At 46.6% G+C, this 17194-nt stretch overlaps 1 protein-coding gene across 13 annotated transcripts in view; it reads left to right on the top strand.

The window, feature by feature from the left end:
• Positions 1-17194, top strand: part of Pcbp3 (poly(rC) binding protein 3) — a 210563-nt gene that overhangs the window by 153485 nt on the left and 39884 nt on the right. The gene's annotated exons all lie outside the window — the stretch shown is intronic.

Below are 17194 nucleotides of genomic sequence, written 5' to 3'. Positions count from 1 at the left end.
ACAGGCAAAAGCCCCATGAACCCCAAATAATCAGAAGATTTGATGCACATACATTGTGAATAGATGCGCAACATGTACTTCTGTGGCATTTATATTGAGAAATAACTAATTCTCTCATCACTGAGGAGGCCACTGAGCATGCTTCCTGCATGGCAAGGCATATGTGGAATGGATGATAGTTTTAAATGTTTGTAAAACTAATGTGAGTTTTATAGCTTATAGAAAATAAAATTTCACATTTTTGCTTGTCTTATAATGAACTCAAGTGTGCATTGACTCATGACCCTTCTGATATGCACAACCATCAAAGCAAAGAGCAAGATGTATGTAGTTTGCGTGATTTAGCCATGGATGCCACACCAACACAGGTAACAGACTTCTGTGTATGTTTGTTGGGAAAATGCTTCCAGAAATAGTTTGCCAGAACCAAAGTTGTAACAGGATTTAGTGTAAACACATTTCATCAAGGAACCATTTTTTGCCTTTCAGACAAAATACTTAAAATGCACCTTTGGCTGGTTCCCTAAGGAGTGTGGATGTATGTATGGCCAGCATCATAGGAATAAGCACTAGTACTCTGGTGTATGTACTGTTGTCCATCTCAACTCTGTGTCACAATGGCTGTGTCCTTGAACCCAAAGCAAAACCCACAAGGACTCTCTGGGCTCTGCCAGCTGCAGCCTCAGCATAAGTCTGTGTGATACTCGAAAATGTGTTTGAGAGAACGGAGTTCTTATACTATTTGACCACAGCAGAGGAGAAAAAATGCAGCACTTTTCATTCTTGTGGCTATAATCTGATACCTGGAGAAAGCCCCACTTTTACTTTGATGTAGTTTTAGCATCAACTCTGTCTTCTTTCCCCTCCTAAGCTATGCCCCAGTAACTAGGCTTAATATGAGCACTCATGCATGGTATGTAATAGCAAGACAGAGTTGTCCAGCCACAATGACCACGTGTGTTCATGTGAAATCATGAGACTATAACATCCCCATTAGTCCTCTGGGGGAAGTAAAGGCTGCTGCTTCTGGAAATGGACCCTTGCCTATGGGGAGTAAGTACTCTATGGTCCTTATTTTCTCTTACCTGTCCAACAAGATTCAACACAAATGTAGCTATGCAGAAGAGCGGGGCTGCATCCCATGGTGACTTTTGCTACAAAAGACAGTCCTAACACAGCATGGGACTTCTGTCTCCATGATCCTTCTCTGAACTCCTCATGGGCAGAGTGGTGTGTCCCACACACCCAGGATGGCCCTTCTCATCCATCTTGCCCTCATCAAGTTTATAGTGCTGGGCCATGGTCACTAAAGGGCAACCTGTGAAGTTAGACAGCCTCTTGTGAATCCTTGTCAGCATCCCATGCTCTGTGGGGGAGAGGTTTGTGCTGTTTATAGGAGGCTATTGGGCCCTGCTGATAGAGGCCAGGAGCCTCAATAAAGCAATCTGTTACCAGGCAAAGAGGTCTAGGGAAGATTTGGAGTCAGGGGTGGCCCCAAGCTGGAGCCTTCTGATGTGAGACATACTTACTCCAATGTAGTGGGCTTCAGAGGCCAGGGACACTTGGAGGACCAACAGCCTGTAATGCTGGGAGTTGTGGTCAGAAGGACTCTTAAAAATGGATGGGTTTGTAGCAGAACTTTTGGGTGCAGTGGTACTTCAGGTTAGCCACAAGAGCTGCTGCTTCTAACTTCTGTATCTTGGCTGTGGTGTTTGTGAAGTAGCACAGTCTCAGGTTTTCCGGGTGTGACCTCTGAATCCCCGTCGCCTCCAGAGGACGTGGAGATGGGGATTTCCCTACTCCCTACCCCCCACCCAAGGCCGACTGAAAGGAAACCTTTGGGCTGGGCTGTCTAGGATAGGCTCGGCCTTCCAGGTGGTGTATGTAATGTCCACTCTGAGTCTGAGAACCCCTGGTGTGTCTGTGCAGTGGAAGTTTAAATACAGGCCATATGGGGTCTGGGTGCAGCCAGAGCTGCAACCAGAAGGGGATCGGGAACGCAGATAGTGATCACCAAATCAGATGTGAGCAGACCAGCCTGTGGGATACTTGTAGTGGAGTCACACTGCTCCAGCAGTGTGCAAATAGCACTTCTTATGGGAAAGGATACAGAGCTACCTCACTTGTACCCATGTGGGGCTCAGAGACTTGTGGAGGTGAGGGAAAATGATCGTATTTGCTGGAGCCCAGGCTGAGCAGGAGCACAAGGCCATGCTGGGGAGGGAAGGTGTAGCAGAAGTTGTAACCCCTGGTTTCTGGGAGCATCTGCTAGAGGAAGTATGCCAGGGCCACCTCCTGCCCGGGCAGCAAAGGAACTTCAGCAGCTACATTCAGTCTCCATCCAGATAGTCTCAGAGGTGACAAGCCTTGGTGAGCTGAGGATTGCATGGGACAGCCCAGATGCAAGTTCTGCCTTTCTGCCTGTCTTGCAGATAGATACTTAAAACCACCTACCTTCCTGGTCATGTTCTCTGCCCTTCTTGTTATAAGCTGCTGATGTGGGGTATATAGTCCATAAAAACAAAACAGTGCAAGGACAGAGCCAGGCATGGTGGCACACGACTTTAATCCCAGCACTCGGGAGGCAGAGGTAGGAGGATCGCCGTGAGTTCAAGGCTACCCTGAGAATACGTAGTGAATTCCAGGTCATCCTGGGTGAGAGTAAGACTCCACCTCAAAAAAACAAAGGAAAAACATAATAATACAAAGACAGAGGAAAAAGAAACCTGCATTAAAATGTGACACCAGGAGAATAATCAAATGTCAGACAGGGATAAAGGGCAAAGACAAATGGGAGATATGGTGGTTTTGTTATAATCAAAATAACACTTTTAAGCATTTTGTTGATTTGCATGTACATGTATGTGGTGTGTATGTTTGCGTACATGTGCACCAGAGCCTTTTGCTGCTGCAAACAAATACCAGGTGCTTGCCCCACTGAGTTTAGCTTTTGTGGGTGGCTTGAGAATTGAACCTGGGCCATAAGACTTTGAAATCAAATGCCTTTAACCACTGAGGCATCTTCCCATCCCCTCCCCCAAATTGGTGGGAGTGGGTTAAGTGATCATGGTTGGATCAGTTAGATTGTCTATTTTTTAAAAACAAAATTTAAAATTATCCCACATCACATACAAATGTATTTGAGAAGTGATGAGCTAAAGATGTGGAAATTGGGGATTTTTTGTAAAGTTATCTTGTTTTGAGGAGGGCATCCTAGGCCACACGTACCCCAGAAGGCATAGGAGTTCAGGTGAGAAGGTGGGACTACTACCAATCTCTTGTATGATTTTGGGCCTCATGTTTACAGACAGCAGCGGAGGCATTGTAACAAGCCACAAAACCACTGTGAAGTAGCAGTCAAACAGCCACACACAGCTCTTCAGGAGCACACAGTGGAAGTAAACTGACAGGTACTCAGATGCAGCCGGGAGAGTGTGTGTGCCATGCTGCACAGAAGTTAGGATTGCACAGCCTGCCTGCCCTGTAGGATTAGCCTGCTGTAAACTCTGCTACTCTGTGGAAGATGACAGGCATATGCACCAGTATTTTAAAGGTAACAGTCCTTTGGCCTTGGAGTTCTTACGCCAAATCAGTCCTTGCCTCTGCCCAGAGATCACGTCTGGAGGTATGTGCTAGCTACATCATGGTTTATAAAAGAGAAAGGAGACACTTGGTGCCATGGTCAGGGCATAAGAACCTAGACAGTTGCAGGCCATAGACGCTTCCTTCCTTGCCCCAAACTGGAAATACATGATATCTTCAGTGTGGAAGGGGCAACCATTTGTGATGGTATTCACAGAAGACCTACAATACAGCATGGGGCTCACTCCTGTCCCACATCAGCATGGGTGAATCTCAGGAATGGTGCTTTGTGTCAGAAAGGCACAGAGGAAGCAGAGAGTACACTAGTGACTGGTGACAGGCAGCTCTGAGGAAAGCTGTTGGTGGTTTCTAGAGGTGCCTCATTCTGGGTTGTGAACTCAAGTGGTGTGTGACAGTTAAGCTGTACACTTAGCCTTTGTGCCATGATTCTGCCTGTGCTTTAAAACCAAATCCCATGACACATGGAGTGGTGCTTCTGCAGGCAGGGCTAGGTGAGGCATGCCAGCAACTCCTCTGGCATGCAGTGTGTAGGCTGAGCCTGCACGTGTTGAGAGTCCCTTAGGTCCTGTCCCCACGCCGACTCTGGCTTGCTGGAGTTCCCACCAGAACAGCTCTGCTGGCTCTTGTTGCCTTTTATTCTCTTTTTCCTGTTGGTTTTAGAAAAGAGTCTGCTGCTGTGGTAGCCAAATCTTGAAAAGCCCCTAGTCTGAGTGACTTAGATCAGTGGTGCTGGCTAGGCCCAGGAGTGGTATTGGGGTACAGTGATAGAGCAACAGCTGTACTCAGCCATGACTCCCATGATTTCTGAGCTCCTGCACTGGACATTTCTTCTAGCCAGTCCTTGCCCCTGCCCATGCCCATAATGAATAGCCCCCAGCCCCCAAAGACCTCAGCCCATGGTACAAGGAAGGAACAAGGGTCCATGGCTGAGCCAAAACAGGAGCCATGACTTCCTGCCTTGGCTGTATCAGTAGAGGTCTGCAGTCTACAGGGTTTCATGCAGATTTTGTCTAGTGATGTTCTTTTTGTTTCTGAGATAGGGTCTAGCTCCAGCCCAGGCTGACCTGGAATTCACTGTGTCATCTTAGAGTGGCCCCAAACTCACAACCATCCTCCTACATCTGCCTCCCCCACCCAAATGCTGGGATCAAAGGTATGCGCTACCATGCCCAGCTAATGTCCTTTTTTCTTAACTTAAAGAACTGACAGTTGGGGCAGGAGAGATGGCTTAGTGGTTAAGCGCTTGCCTGTGAAGCCTAAGGACCCCGGTTCGAGGCTCGGTTCCCCAGGTCCCACGTTAGCCAGATGCACAAGGGGACACACACGTCTGAAGTTCGTTTGCAGAGGCTGGAAGCCCTGGCGCGCCCATTCTCTCTCTCTCCCTCTATCTGTCTTTCTCTCTGTGTTTGTCGCTCTCAAATAAATAAATAAATAATTAAAAAAAAAAGAACTGGCAGTTGTATTTTCACAGTTCACAATACAGATGATAACTAACTGTACATTTTTTTTTGTCCCACATCTCCTTCCAAAACTATTTTCTGCTAGGAAGGGGAAAAGGCCTTGCTCATCACACTGTTGGAAAATAGTCAAGCACCCTGATCTCTTGGGATAACAAGACAAATAGTACAGAGCCAAGATTATAATCCTCCTTCTACCCTTACCTGTCTGGTTGAGTCATTCCCAGCTGAATGGGCACCATCATGAGGCATGTAGGAGGTCTCATCATTAGAGGCCTGGGAATCATTGGTGTGTGGCCTCCCATGGGTGGCTTCATTCCAGGAGGAGGAGGACCCATCATTGCATCATAGGAGGCCCCCATGTGGGGTGCTGGCATCATCCTGATATCCTTTTGTGACAGCTCACACAATCTAGTTCTTTCTGGCAGAACTCAAGTGTCACCAATTTTAAGAATCTTGGCACCAAGTCTAGAGCTTTTGAATTGATTTTCCTGGAGCTGGGGAAATTGGTCAGTGGTTAAAGGTATTTTCTTTCTTGGAAAGCCTGCAGCCCAGGTTTGACTCCCCACTGTCTATAAAAGTCAGATGCACAAAGTGGTGCATGTATCTGGAGTTTGCAATGCTAAGAGCTTTGGCATACCAAGATTGTCTGTCCATCTCTCTCTCTTTGCTTGGAAATAAACCAATTAACTAATTTAAATTTTATAAGCTTCTAATTTTATTTATTTATTTGAGGGGGGAAAGAGAGAGAGAGTGAATGGGCATGCTGGGACCCTCAGCCACTGCAAATGAACTCCAGTTGCATGTGCTACCTTGTGTATCTGACTTACATGGGTCCTGGGGAGTTGAACGTGGGTCCTTTGGGTTTTCAGGCAAGCACCTTAACCGCTAAGCCATCTCTCCAGCCAATAAATAAATTTTAAACTGAGTTTACCTGTGTAATATTTATGTTTATTCATCTGCATTTGTTTTGGCAATTGAAAGCAGAGTTTATTTTTCATACATATATCTGTATCTCTAACACATACACTGAAATGAAAACCAACCAAATGCATACAAAGTAAATGAAGCAGTCTTTCGAGGTTTGAGGGATTAGAGCATCAACGGATTGAAGCTGCAGCACTTCTCTGGATATTGCTGTCCTGGGGATTAAATCTAATCCTGAGCAGCAGTAGAGGGTTAAGGAGGCTCAGTGCAGTCACGAGGCATAAAGATCATGCCCTTCTGCTCCCCTGCTGTAGTGTCCTGTTGAGGCTGCCTGGCCTGGACACTGTTGGGGTCCCCAAGTTGTCCTAGGGTCATCTCATGCCTGCGAAGCCCTCAGCATAGTGTGTGGCTTGAGGTGGATGCTGCCAGCCCTGCCTACCCCAGTCTCTTAGGCCACAGTCAATACATGTATAGGCAGCACCTCAGGATACTGTCACATGTGCATACACACATGGGTCGTCGGTGGCCAGGAGACCTGGGTGTAAGGATTCCAGTGGGTATGAGAGCAGGGTGCTTCTGGAATTAGCCACTGCCCATAGCTGTCCCCATATGGCCTCCAGCTCCATGTTGCTGCCCTTGCCTGGAGTTCAGGAAAGCTGCCAGTCTCCCAGAGGTCTCAGCTTCTTAATATGGCTCTCTGCGGGATCTAGTCACACTTTATGCTATCTAAGGTATGTTGCTTCATATTTTGTGTGAATTTGTTTGTTTTAAGTCTTGTTCCCCAGTGCTTTTATTGTGTATATTTTAACCACTATATTCATTTACTTTCCTTACAGTATCATTGGTATTTCCTTTAAGTTTCTTATTCACATTTATATACATTTCTAGTTTTAATCTTGTTTTTATTTCTGCCTTTTCACCTTTTCTGCTTTTCTTTCATTTGGAAAGATTCTTAATGGTTTAGTTTTATCTCTTGAAAATTTTTATTGTATTTTACCTAAATGTATTACCATTTGCAGGGCTGCATTGAGGAAATACTGCTCATATATTAAGACACAGAAAGGAATTACCTATCTAATTTTAGCTACTTTTTTCAGGCTTTTGCCTGTGATAATGAATGAGTCTTCTGAAATCATTAGCCGTGTCCCTCAAGGAACTCATCGCGCACACCCTTTCTGAGAAAATGGGAGTTGTGCTCCCCTTCTACCCACCACGGCCTCCATAAAGACACTTGTGACCTTGGCACCTGCTGTCCATGCCACCTGTGGTCTGGAGCAGCCATAGCCTGCAGTGTTGAGCTCCATCCCATGCATAGCAGCTGGGCTGATGGGGACCTAGGCCAGGTTACTCTGGACTACCAGGTGTGTCTGCACCCTGTTGCACTGCCACAGCCTGCCTTATGCCAACCACTTACTGCCTTTGTCCTTGTCCCCATCTGCATGCCACATTGGTAGCAGTATGTTAACAATGTCCTGCTTCTCTTTTAACCATAATCCATGAGATGAGCTGACCATGAGCTTTCATGGAGCAGAGAAGTCTGCCCACTAAGTATCTGTTGGTACCTGAGGCAGTCCTCACGTCCCCTGAAGAAACCTTCCAGCCAGGGAAAGTTGCACAGTACAGCCAGAACCACGGAGTGTCGGGTGTCAGACCACAAGGTTCAGTTACACCTTCATGCCTCCCGCACACAGGAGCCCCGTAACTGAGAAGGTCTTCTCCTTCCTCAGTGAAGTGAGCAGTGGGCCACCAGGCAGAGTGGCTTCTCCCCATTCCTTACTGGAACACAGGAGCAGGGTATGCCAGGGACCCAAGGTGCTGAAAGGATGCAGATCCTCTGAAAGCTGGGGACTGACCTTCTCTCGGCAGTTTTCTGGCTCCAGGAAGCCGCACTCTTAGGTGTGGCTTTGGTCCTCATGCCCAGTATCCAGTAGAGGAAAGATGGACTTCCTGTTCTGTATTTCTCCTGCCATACCTGCTGCACAGGAAGAGCAGCCCATTAGAAACAGCAGGGGGGAGGCAGAGATCTTGGAGCAGAACCCTCATGATGCCCTGGCAGCAGGGCATGGGGTTCTTACATTAATAATGGGGCAAGTACACACCAAAGGGCAGAAAGAGTGTTCCATGGAGCACTGAGATTCTGTTGTGTTCCTTTCACAGTTTTGTATATTGCACGTCTTAAGCAAGCCAGGTGCAGACATGGGGTGGGAGTTTTCTCTTCAGGAGCATTGCTGTATTTACCTTATGTTCCTGGGACAAAACACCCCACCAAAAGCAGCTGGTGGGGAGAAAGGTTTTGTTTTGGCTTATGGTCATGAGGAGAAGCTTCATGATGACAGGGAAGAAAAAATAGAGCAGAGGCTGGACATCACCCCCTGTAGCATGTAGAAGAAAGTGAGCAAGGGGAGCAGGCTCTGACACCCCAGCACTGCCCCCAACAAAACTCCTCCTCCAGCAGTGCACCACTTCTCGGGACCAGCATTCAGAACACGTGAGTTTATGTGATTTAGACCACCAGAGGCATATTCCATGGCTCAGTGTACTGTCTGCATAGGCTGTGAACCCTGCCAGAGCCCTTTGCTTCACAACTGCTTGGGGTTTGCTTTTCTTTTATAAAAATCTCAAAAAAGGGCTGGAGAGATGGCTTAGCGGTTAAGCGCTTGCCTGTGAAGCCTAAGGACCCCGGTTCGAGGCTCGGTTCCCCAGGTCCCATGTTAGCCAGATGCACAAGGGGGCGCAAGGAGTTCCTTTGCAGTGGCTGGAGGCCCTGGTGCGCCCATTCTCTCTCTCTCCCTCTATCTGTCTTTCTCTCTGTGTCTGTTGCTCTCAAATAAATAAATAAATAATGAGCAAAAAATATTAAAAAAAAAAAAAACCAAAACCAAAAATCTCATGCCCTACATCGTCTCTTTTGCTCTTCACTCAGGTGGTATCCTCTCCTCCATTAGATGGATTGAAATGGCTTGCTGTCTCCTGGTTTTTTCCTTGGCTTAAATTATCCTTCATGTCTCTTTGTTTAATAAGAGCTGGAATTTGGAGCTCTGTGCCCAACACCATCTACAGAAAAAGTGGTAACACCTTGGAGACACACACATGAATTCAGGCATGTGGTGCTTAGTGTTGGGTTGTTAAATGATCTTGGCTTGGCATAGGTGCTTCCTGCTACTGTGTTCAGCTTGATTTGACTGGCGGTGGTATGAGTTGTATTCAGTGCCTTCCCTGCATCAGGCTGGAAGCTACATTTGCTAAGAGTGGTCATCCTGCCCTGGTGTCCACTTTCTACCTGGTGGCTACAGCACTCCTGTGTGCCTTCTTCACAGGGCTGTGGTGAGAACTGTTCATGGGAGCTGCTAAATGTCCATCTGGGTCAGTTATGACTTAATGTTCCTGTAGTTACTGGTTTCTCCTTGAATGTGTTATGTGGGCAGAACTCCTGGACCCTTATATTAACCAAGAATAAACTCCACAAAGGTATTGTGCAATATTAGTCTACATGTGAACTGCTGATTTTACATGTTAACATTTGATTTAGGATTTTAGTGAACATTTATGTCTAGTCAGAAGCAAAGATTGTTGAGTCTTAACTGATGCATATGGTCCACTTCATTTTGTCTTTATGCAGAAAATGTGCCCAGTGAAGCAGCTGAGCCATGCATGAGCAGCCCACTGGCACCGCTGCTCAGGGCCTCCTGTTAAGATTTTATTGTGCCGGTTTTAACCCTCCCAGTAGGCGTATGCTGACATACACTGTAGCTTTAATTTGTGTTTCCTCTTGACTGTGGAGGCTGACTGCCTTTGAGATGCAGTCATCCCTCCATACCCCCAGGGTGTTTGTTCCAGAACACCCTCTGCTTGTGCATACGCACTAAAATCTCCAGATACTCAAAGCCTTTATGTACAGTGTTGTACGAAATTTCCACAAATCCTCCCATATACTTGAAATCACCTCTGAAACAATACCTAATGGAACACAAATGCTCTGTACATAGTTGTCATGCCGTACTGTTGTGTTCAGGAAATAGGGTCTGGCAAAAACGTTCTATCCATATTCACTATAGATATAGTTCTTTTTTTTTCTAAGTATTTTCAGTCCAGGGTTGATTGCTGAAAGCCATGAACACAAAAGACCAACTGTAGCAGCCACATGGACAGCACCTTCAAGGTATGCTGATCTTTCCCATCAGCAGCACAGAAAAGTTCCTTGTATCAAAGACCTTAGCTGTGAAGAAGGTACAGGTCACTTCTGCCCTATAGGCTGCTTTTCTCTCAGTTGACAGTGTCTGTAGACAGTCTTAGTTCTGATGTGGTTCATCCTCTCAACCTTTTTCATAGCAGTCGATGCCTTTTTAAGTCTAAGGAATATACCTTCCCATCTGTGCATAAGTGCCCTGTGCTGTCCTCCACAGCTACCTGTTCATGTTCCCATTTGCTTCATTTCGTTTGGTTTGGTCCAAGGGTGGAACCCATTAAGGAATGCTCAGACCCAACATTCCCACTTGCCCATTCAGCTGATCCTGGACTGATTTCTGAAAGAGCAGCCCTGGCTTTGCCATCCATTTCAGCAGTGGTTTCCAACTGTTGAATCTCTTGATCTACTTACCTGTACTCTCTCAGTGATCCACAGACCAATTTGTTTCAACTTTGTAAGTACATCACTGGCAAACAAGTCTTTTTACCTTGTTCTTTTCATCAGACTGCTCCTGGCCTAAGGAATTCTCCACATCCATTTTTAAAAGCTTGTCTATGGAGCTGGATCTATAGATGTGCTTGGAAGAATTAACGCCCTACATTTTGAGTATTCAAGCCTAGGATCGATATACGTCTCCTCTCGGGTCTTTAATCCTTCATGATGTTACCTGGTGTTGCACATAGAAGCTTTACACACCACTGTTCATGCTTATCCTGACTGAACCGTATGCGGTGTGTGTTCATGTGTGAGATTGTGCACACTTGTGCCGCGGTGTGCATATGGAGTCTAGAAGCTGCGGTGTCCAGCTTTCATGCGGCTGTTAGGGATCTGAACTCGTATTTGTACTTGCACAACAATCATTTTACCCAGCCCGTGGAATTATTTTGATGGCTGTAAGTGGTATCAGAGTTCACATTTTATTTTCTAATACCAGCTTGTATAGAAGCATGTTGTCTAGAAACCCTGCTGAAGGGTTTTGTGCTTATCCTTAGGTCAGTTTGAGCTTGATAGCCACTGAGTCCTCCGTACTGCTGCTCCTCCTTCCCGGTTTCTCACTCTCCGCAGTGGAAGGAGCATCCATTGCATACATGGAGGAGCCCTCAGAGGCCCATACCTCTGCACAGAGTAAATTCCCCATGGAGCACATGGTCCCCAAGCCAGAGGTTATAGGAAACCTGTAGGTACACTCAGGGAGCGCTTGGACCACCCAAAGCAAAGGTGGCCTGCTCCCAAGAGTCCATCCTAAGCAAATCACCAACTGAAAACCAGTTAGTCCCCTAGCCAGACCAGTCAGTCCCCAAATTGACTTGGAGATGTCTCAGGACACGTGGCCCCAAATGGCTCTAGGGTCTGGGAGGGCTCTGCAGACCCTGGCTCATGGCAGGACCCTCTAGGGTAATCAGCTGTTGGTCCAGGTGGCAGCACCTCAGCACCCACTGTATGAGACACAGCAGAGGACTCCCTGGCCTGTACTGCTGCTCTCCAGCAGCTCTTAGCCCACTCCCACCCCCATTTCCATGATCTCAAGACACCTTCAGTAGTGGCAGGGTGGGTTCTCCCCTGTCCAGGATGAGCTGAAAGCAGTAAATGTCCTGGATGCTCTGCTAGGACTGACCCTGGGAAGGTGTTGCAGTCAGGTTTGCATTGCTGGTAGAAATCACCACACCAAGAGAAGCTTGGGGGTGGGGGGGAAGAGGTTTATTTTGGCTTACAGGTTTGAGGGGAAGCTCCACCATGGCAGGGAAACGATGGCATGAGCAGAGGGTGGACATCACCCCCTGACCAACATAAGGTGGATGGACAATAGCAGCAGGAGAGTGTGCCAAACACTGGCAAGGGGAAATTGCCTATAACACCCATAAGCCCACCCCCAACAATAACACTGCCTCCTGGAGGTGTTAATTCCCAAATCTCCATCAGCTGGAAACCTAGCATTCAGAACACCTAAGTTTTATCAGGGACACCTGAATCAAAGCACCACAGTAGGGCTGATTTGTTCCAGCCTCTTCTTCGCTCTGAGGGAGCCTACAGCCAAAGGAACTTCTCTTACTTCTTTTTCATAGAGCATAGAAGACATACACTGTGGGGGATGGGCAGGGGAGGAGCTGATGTTGGCCTTGAATGAGGTACCTTGTCCACTGGGACAGTCTGGTTTCCCTGCCAAACTGTGATCCACTTGGGGTGATGGCTGTGCCCACCCTCCCTGCCTGCCTAGTGACTGGTAAGAATGGCCAAAAAACTGAGATACTTGGGATCTTCCAGATTCCCTTTGTCGTGGGCCAATGGAAGGCCTTTCTCTTTGTGCTACATGGGGACAGTGTACAGGTGGCAGGAAGGGATGTGCCATGACCTGAGTGGGGGACACACAACTGTTCCTATGGTGTTAGTACCAGAACTCAGTTGAGCTTTAGAGAGTTTGCTTTGTCTGTCTCCCTTCACATGGGAGATCCTAAAAATTTTAAAGTAGGTATTTTCAAAATTGGGGCATTCATGAGAAGTGCATACTAACATGGGTTGTATGTTAGACCACTGGGCATTTTTTCCAAACTAAGACTTAAAACTGTCAGTGCCAAGCTGGGTGTGGTGGCACACGCCTTTAATCCCAGCACTTGGGAGGCAGAGGTAGGAGGATTGCCATGAGTTCAAGGCCACCCTGAGATGACAGAGTTAATTCCAGGTCAGCCTGGACCAGAGTGAGACCCTACCTTGAAAAACCAAAAAAAAAAAAAAAAAACACTGTCAGTGCCACTGGGTGAATCCCCAACGCATCGAAAGAGAACAGTTCTACAGTTTCTAGATGAGGCCCTGCGTGTGGCCTACAGAGCAGGAGGGGTGCAAGGGCGAGGGCAGCAGTCCCAGCCTTGTCACTTTGTATCTTGACACTTGAGTGACAAGGGAGCAGCCTGTTTAGAATGCTCACTGAAGTCAGGCTTGTATAAGCCCTGAACATCTTCCTAATGTTAACTGTGGCTGGCAAGAGCATTGAATTGCGGAAATCTGCCCTAGCCTGGATGGCCTCAAGGACACAGATGCTTTGTGAGTCTCTCAAGGAGAATGAAGCAGCTAATCAGCTCTGTCGGCTTCTGCTGCCACGGCCTCATACAGCCTGATGCGGGCACTGAGCTGTTAAACACGATAAATCAAGGCTGTGCTTGCCTCCTCCCTACCCCGTGTCGCTTGCAGGCAGCTGAGGCCTTAGGTGCAGCCCTAGATGGAGCACAGCTAATAGGGGCAGGCCTGAGCTGCCAGCCTTGACGGACCTCTCCACAGCTGTGTAGCCAGATAGACGCATTGTTGGAGGTACTCTGTGCCTCACACGCGGTGGCAAAGCCTGCTGCTCTGAAGTCCATGATACTTGTGAACTGTTTTTGCATTATCCCTGAAGCCTATCTCCTCTTTCCAGAAAAAGCTTTGCATCAGGACACCTCAGATAGGAGGCCCTTTCCCTCTAGTCTAAACCACATGTAACTGGCTTTCGTTTTTTATCAGCATGGAATTTCAGCGGCCAGGAATCTGGTCTTCAGTCAGCCTGAATGACTCAGTTCAGACATGATCCTTTCTCCCCTTGCGGTACAGGTGGACATGCACTGAGCTGGAACAGTTGCACAGCAGTTCATACCACAGCAGCATTTGCTTCACTAGCATCTGCTAATTTTAATATGCTTTTTTTTTTTTTTTTTTTTTTGGTTTTGGTTTTTTGAGGTAGGCAGTCACTCTAGCTCAGGCTGACCTGGAATTCACTATGTAGTCTCATGGTGGCCTTGAACTCATGGCGACCCTCCTACTTACCTCTGCCTCCCAAGTGTTGGGATTAAAAATGTGTGCCACCATGCCCGGCAATTTTAATATTCTTAAAAAGTGAATAATCAGACAATTTAACTATAGTGTTGCTGGCTTTAAACAATTTTTTCTGCTTAAATCAAAATTAAGAAGGATTTTACTCTGCTCAACATATAGTGCTTTTCACCTTGTGTCTCCCATTGACCAATTACGCCATCTGTGTAGATTGTGCGGAGCAGCTATGAAGAACTGAGGCATCAGGGACCCCAAACAGGTGGGAGGGAACCAGAGCTCGGTCATGAGTCCTAGCCCCAGTGCAGTCAGCCCCCACCCAGAGGTGTACACTGAGTGACAAGAAGCAGCTCCAAGAGTAATTTGCAGCACTGTACTTCTGAGAGCAAGGAGAGCCCCTATATTGTGTCATGGCAAAGCCTCACTGTTGGCTTTACTTTCCATATTTTCTATTCTCCCTTCAGACCCAGGGCCCCCATGGGGCATTGGAGGCAAGGGTAGTCAGGCCTAAGCACACATGGAGGGGCATCTTCCTATCTAGCAGGACAAGTAAAGGAGCCCCTGAGAACCAGAAGTGCTGGGATCTCACAGAGGAGGGGCTTGAGGATGCGACTGCTAATACCGCGTGTGGCTTCCAGGCACAGCCGCAAGTCTGTGCTGCACAGTAAAGCCTTTGACGAGAGGACTTCAGGGTAGTGATCCTACAGCTCATTTTGAGCTGGGCGGCCCGTGGGGCACAGTAGAGCAGCACTGCAAGTGCTCCCAAAGTTGCACTGACATTAGAGCCACAGCCTGCTGGTGCATGTGGACACCTAGGTAGGACTTGTGCTGGAGACATTCTGCATGAGATTTCAGCGGCATTTGTAGTCATGGACAATGCTCAAAGTATCCAAGGGCAGTCCAGTGTCCACACTCGGCATAAAGAACCAAGAATGTCAGCCTCTGATGGAAGAAATGGTTGGTAGATGATGGGGTGGGATGGCCCCATGACAGAACCCACCAGTCCTACAGGGAATACAAGGCATGAAAAAAACAAACTAGAGATTTTAGAGCTGAAGTACCTAGTAGCCAAAGTAAATTGTGTGGACTCAGTAATATAATAGAGGTGACAAGGGCCAGTCATAACATTAAGACAGATCAATGCCAGTGACCCAGGCTAACAGAAAGAAAACAGATGGGAGATACTGAATAGAGCCTCACTAGAGTACAGCATAGGCAACCCAGTGATCACTGTGTGCTGTGCGCACAGAACTGCATTCTGTATAATATGGTATGTTCTTAACGCCTCACAAATTTAAATAATTGAAATCATACAAAGTAGACTTTCTGGCCTGAGTGGAATTAAAATATAAGTCAGTAACTAAAGATAACCAGGCTGGGCATGGTGGTGCATGCCTTTAATCCCAGTGCTCAGGAGGAAGAAGTAGGAGGATCGCTATGAGTTTGAGGCTAGCTTGAGACTACAGAGTGAATTCCAGGTCAGCCTGCCTGGGCTAGAATAAGCCAAAAAGAAAAAGAAAAAAAAAAAAAAAAGAGGGAAAGGGAAAGGAGGGGTAAGAAGGAAAGGGGAGAAAAAGAAAAAATAGCCAGATTCCAAACACTTGAAAATCAAAGCACATACCTGTAAATAATGTACCCACTGGTCAAGGAAGCCTCAAATTATAAGAGATATTTGTCAGAAAAAATAATAGGTGAAGAAACAATCCGTTAAAATTTGCAACCAGGCATGGTGGCGCACACCTTTTTAATCCTAGCACTCAGGAGGCAGATGTAGGAAGATCACTGAATTCAAGGCCAACCTGAGACTACATAGTGAATTCCAGGTCAGCCTAGACTAGAATGACACTCTACCTCAAAAACAAAAACAAACAACAACAACAACAAAAATGTGGATACAGCAAATCAGGCCCCTAGAGAAACCAACAATAAGAACTGTTGCATTAGAAGGAAAGTCTTCTCCATTTCAGTTTGAGGAAACATAGAAGAAAGAAAAAGAAAACTAGAGCAAGCAAAAGCAGAAGGAAAGAGATGATAAGTGGAGGCCAGAACTAATGAAATCAAGGGCAGAGCCAAGCCATTCAGAGTGGAGAGACTCAAAATAAAGAGTTAGTTGTTAAATTCTCTGGAGAAATGGCTTAGCTGTTAGTTAAGGCACTTGCCTGCAAAGGCAAAGGACCATGGTTCGATTTCCCAGGACCCACGTATGCCAGATGCACAAAGCAGCACATATGTGTGGAGTTTATTTGCAATGGCTGGAGGCCCTGGCACTCCTATTTGCTCATTCATATTCTCATTCATATTCATTTTCTCCCTCCCTCCCTCCCTCTCTCTCTCTCTCTCTCTCTGCTTTTCTATTGCAAATAAATACATAAAATATTTTTTAAGAGTTGTTAACTCCAGGAGTGGAGAGATTGCAGCAGGTGTTTCCTGCTGGCTTTTGGTTGTATTCTTTTTCATGGGAGTTTTCCTCATCCTTCTTACTGGCCTGGACAAGACCCTTCATCAGTATGCTCTTTGCAAATGGATGGATTCATGCTTCAGAGTGAGCCTTAAGAGTATAGTCGCCTGGAAGCATGGGGTCAGATCCCTAGATGTTCTGCCAAAACATGCCTGGGCCTTAGGTGGTCGTGGGCTTGAAGTACCATGGTCCTGGTCCCCACATGCTTTCTCCTGCCTATGGCTGTGACTGTCTTCCATGAAGACCCTCGTGTTCCAGGTCTGTACCTCCTTCATTGTCACCTCCATTTCAGCAGATCCTCAGTGAATAAATAAAGGCATAAACAGGTATGTGTCCTAAGGGACATAAAGATGTAGCTGCAGGGACTGGCTTAAGACCTCAGAAACTAAAGTCCACAGTGCTCAAGTCACTTCTGTAAAGGGTAACAGTATTACATTATTCATATCCCTTTGTATATTTAAGTCATGATACAATGGAAATGCTGTGTAAACAGTTGTTGTGCTGTTAGCATATTGTTCTTTTTAATTTTTTTTATTATTTGTAAGTAGAGAGAAAGAGGATATAGGTACACCAGGGCCTGTAGGCACTGACACAAACTCCAGATGCATGTACCACTTTGTGCATCCAGCTTTACGTGGGTACCTTGGAATCAAACCATGTCATCAGGCTTTGCAGGGAAATGCCCTAAGCACTGTCCAGCCCCTGTATTGTTTTTGAATGATGATAATAAAAGCCTGGATGTGTTGAAGATAGGTACAACCAGCATGGGGT

This window comes from Jaculus jaculus, chromosome 5, assembly GCF_020740685.1.
Source record: "Jaculus jaculus isolate mJacJac1 chromosome 5, mJacJac1.mat.Y.cur, whole genome shotgun sequence".
Taxonomy (NCBI): Eukaryota; Metazoa; Chordata; class Mammalia; order Rodentia; family Dipodidae; genus Jaculus; species Jaculus jaculus.
The sequence above is the reverse complement of the archived record's forward strand: the minus strand, read 5'-3'. Positions and strand labels throughout refer to the sequence as shown.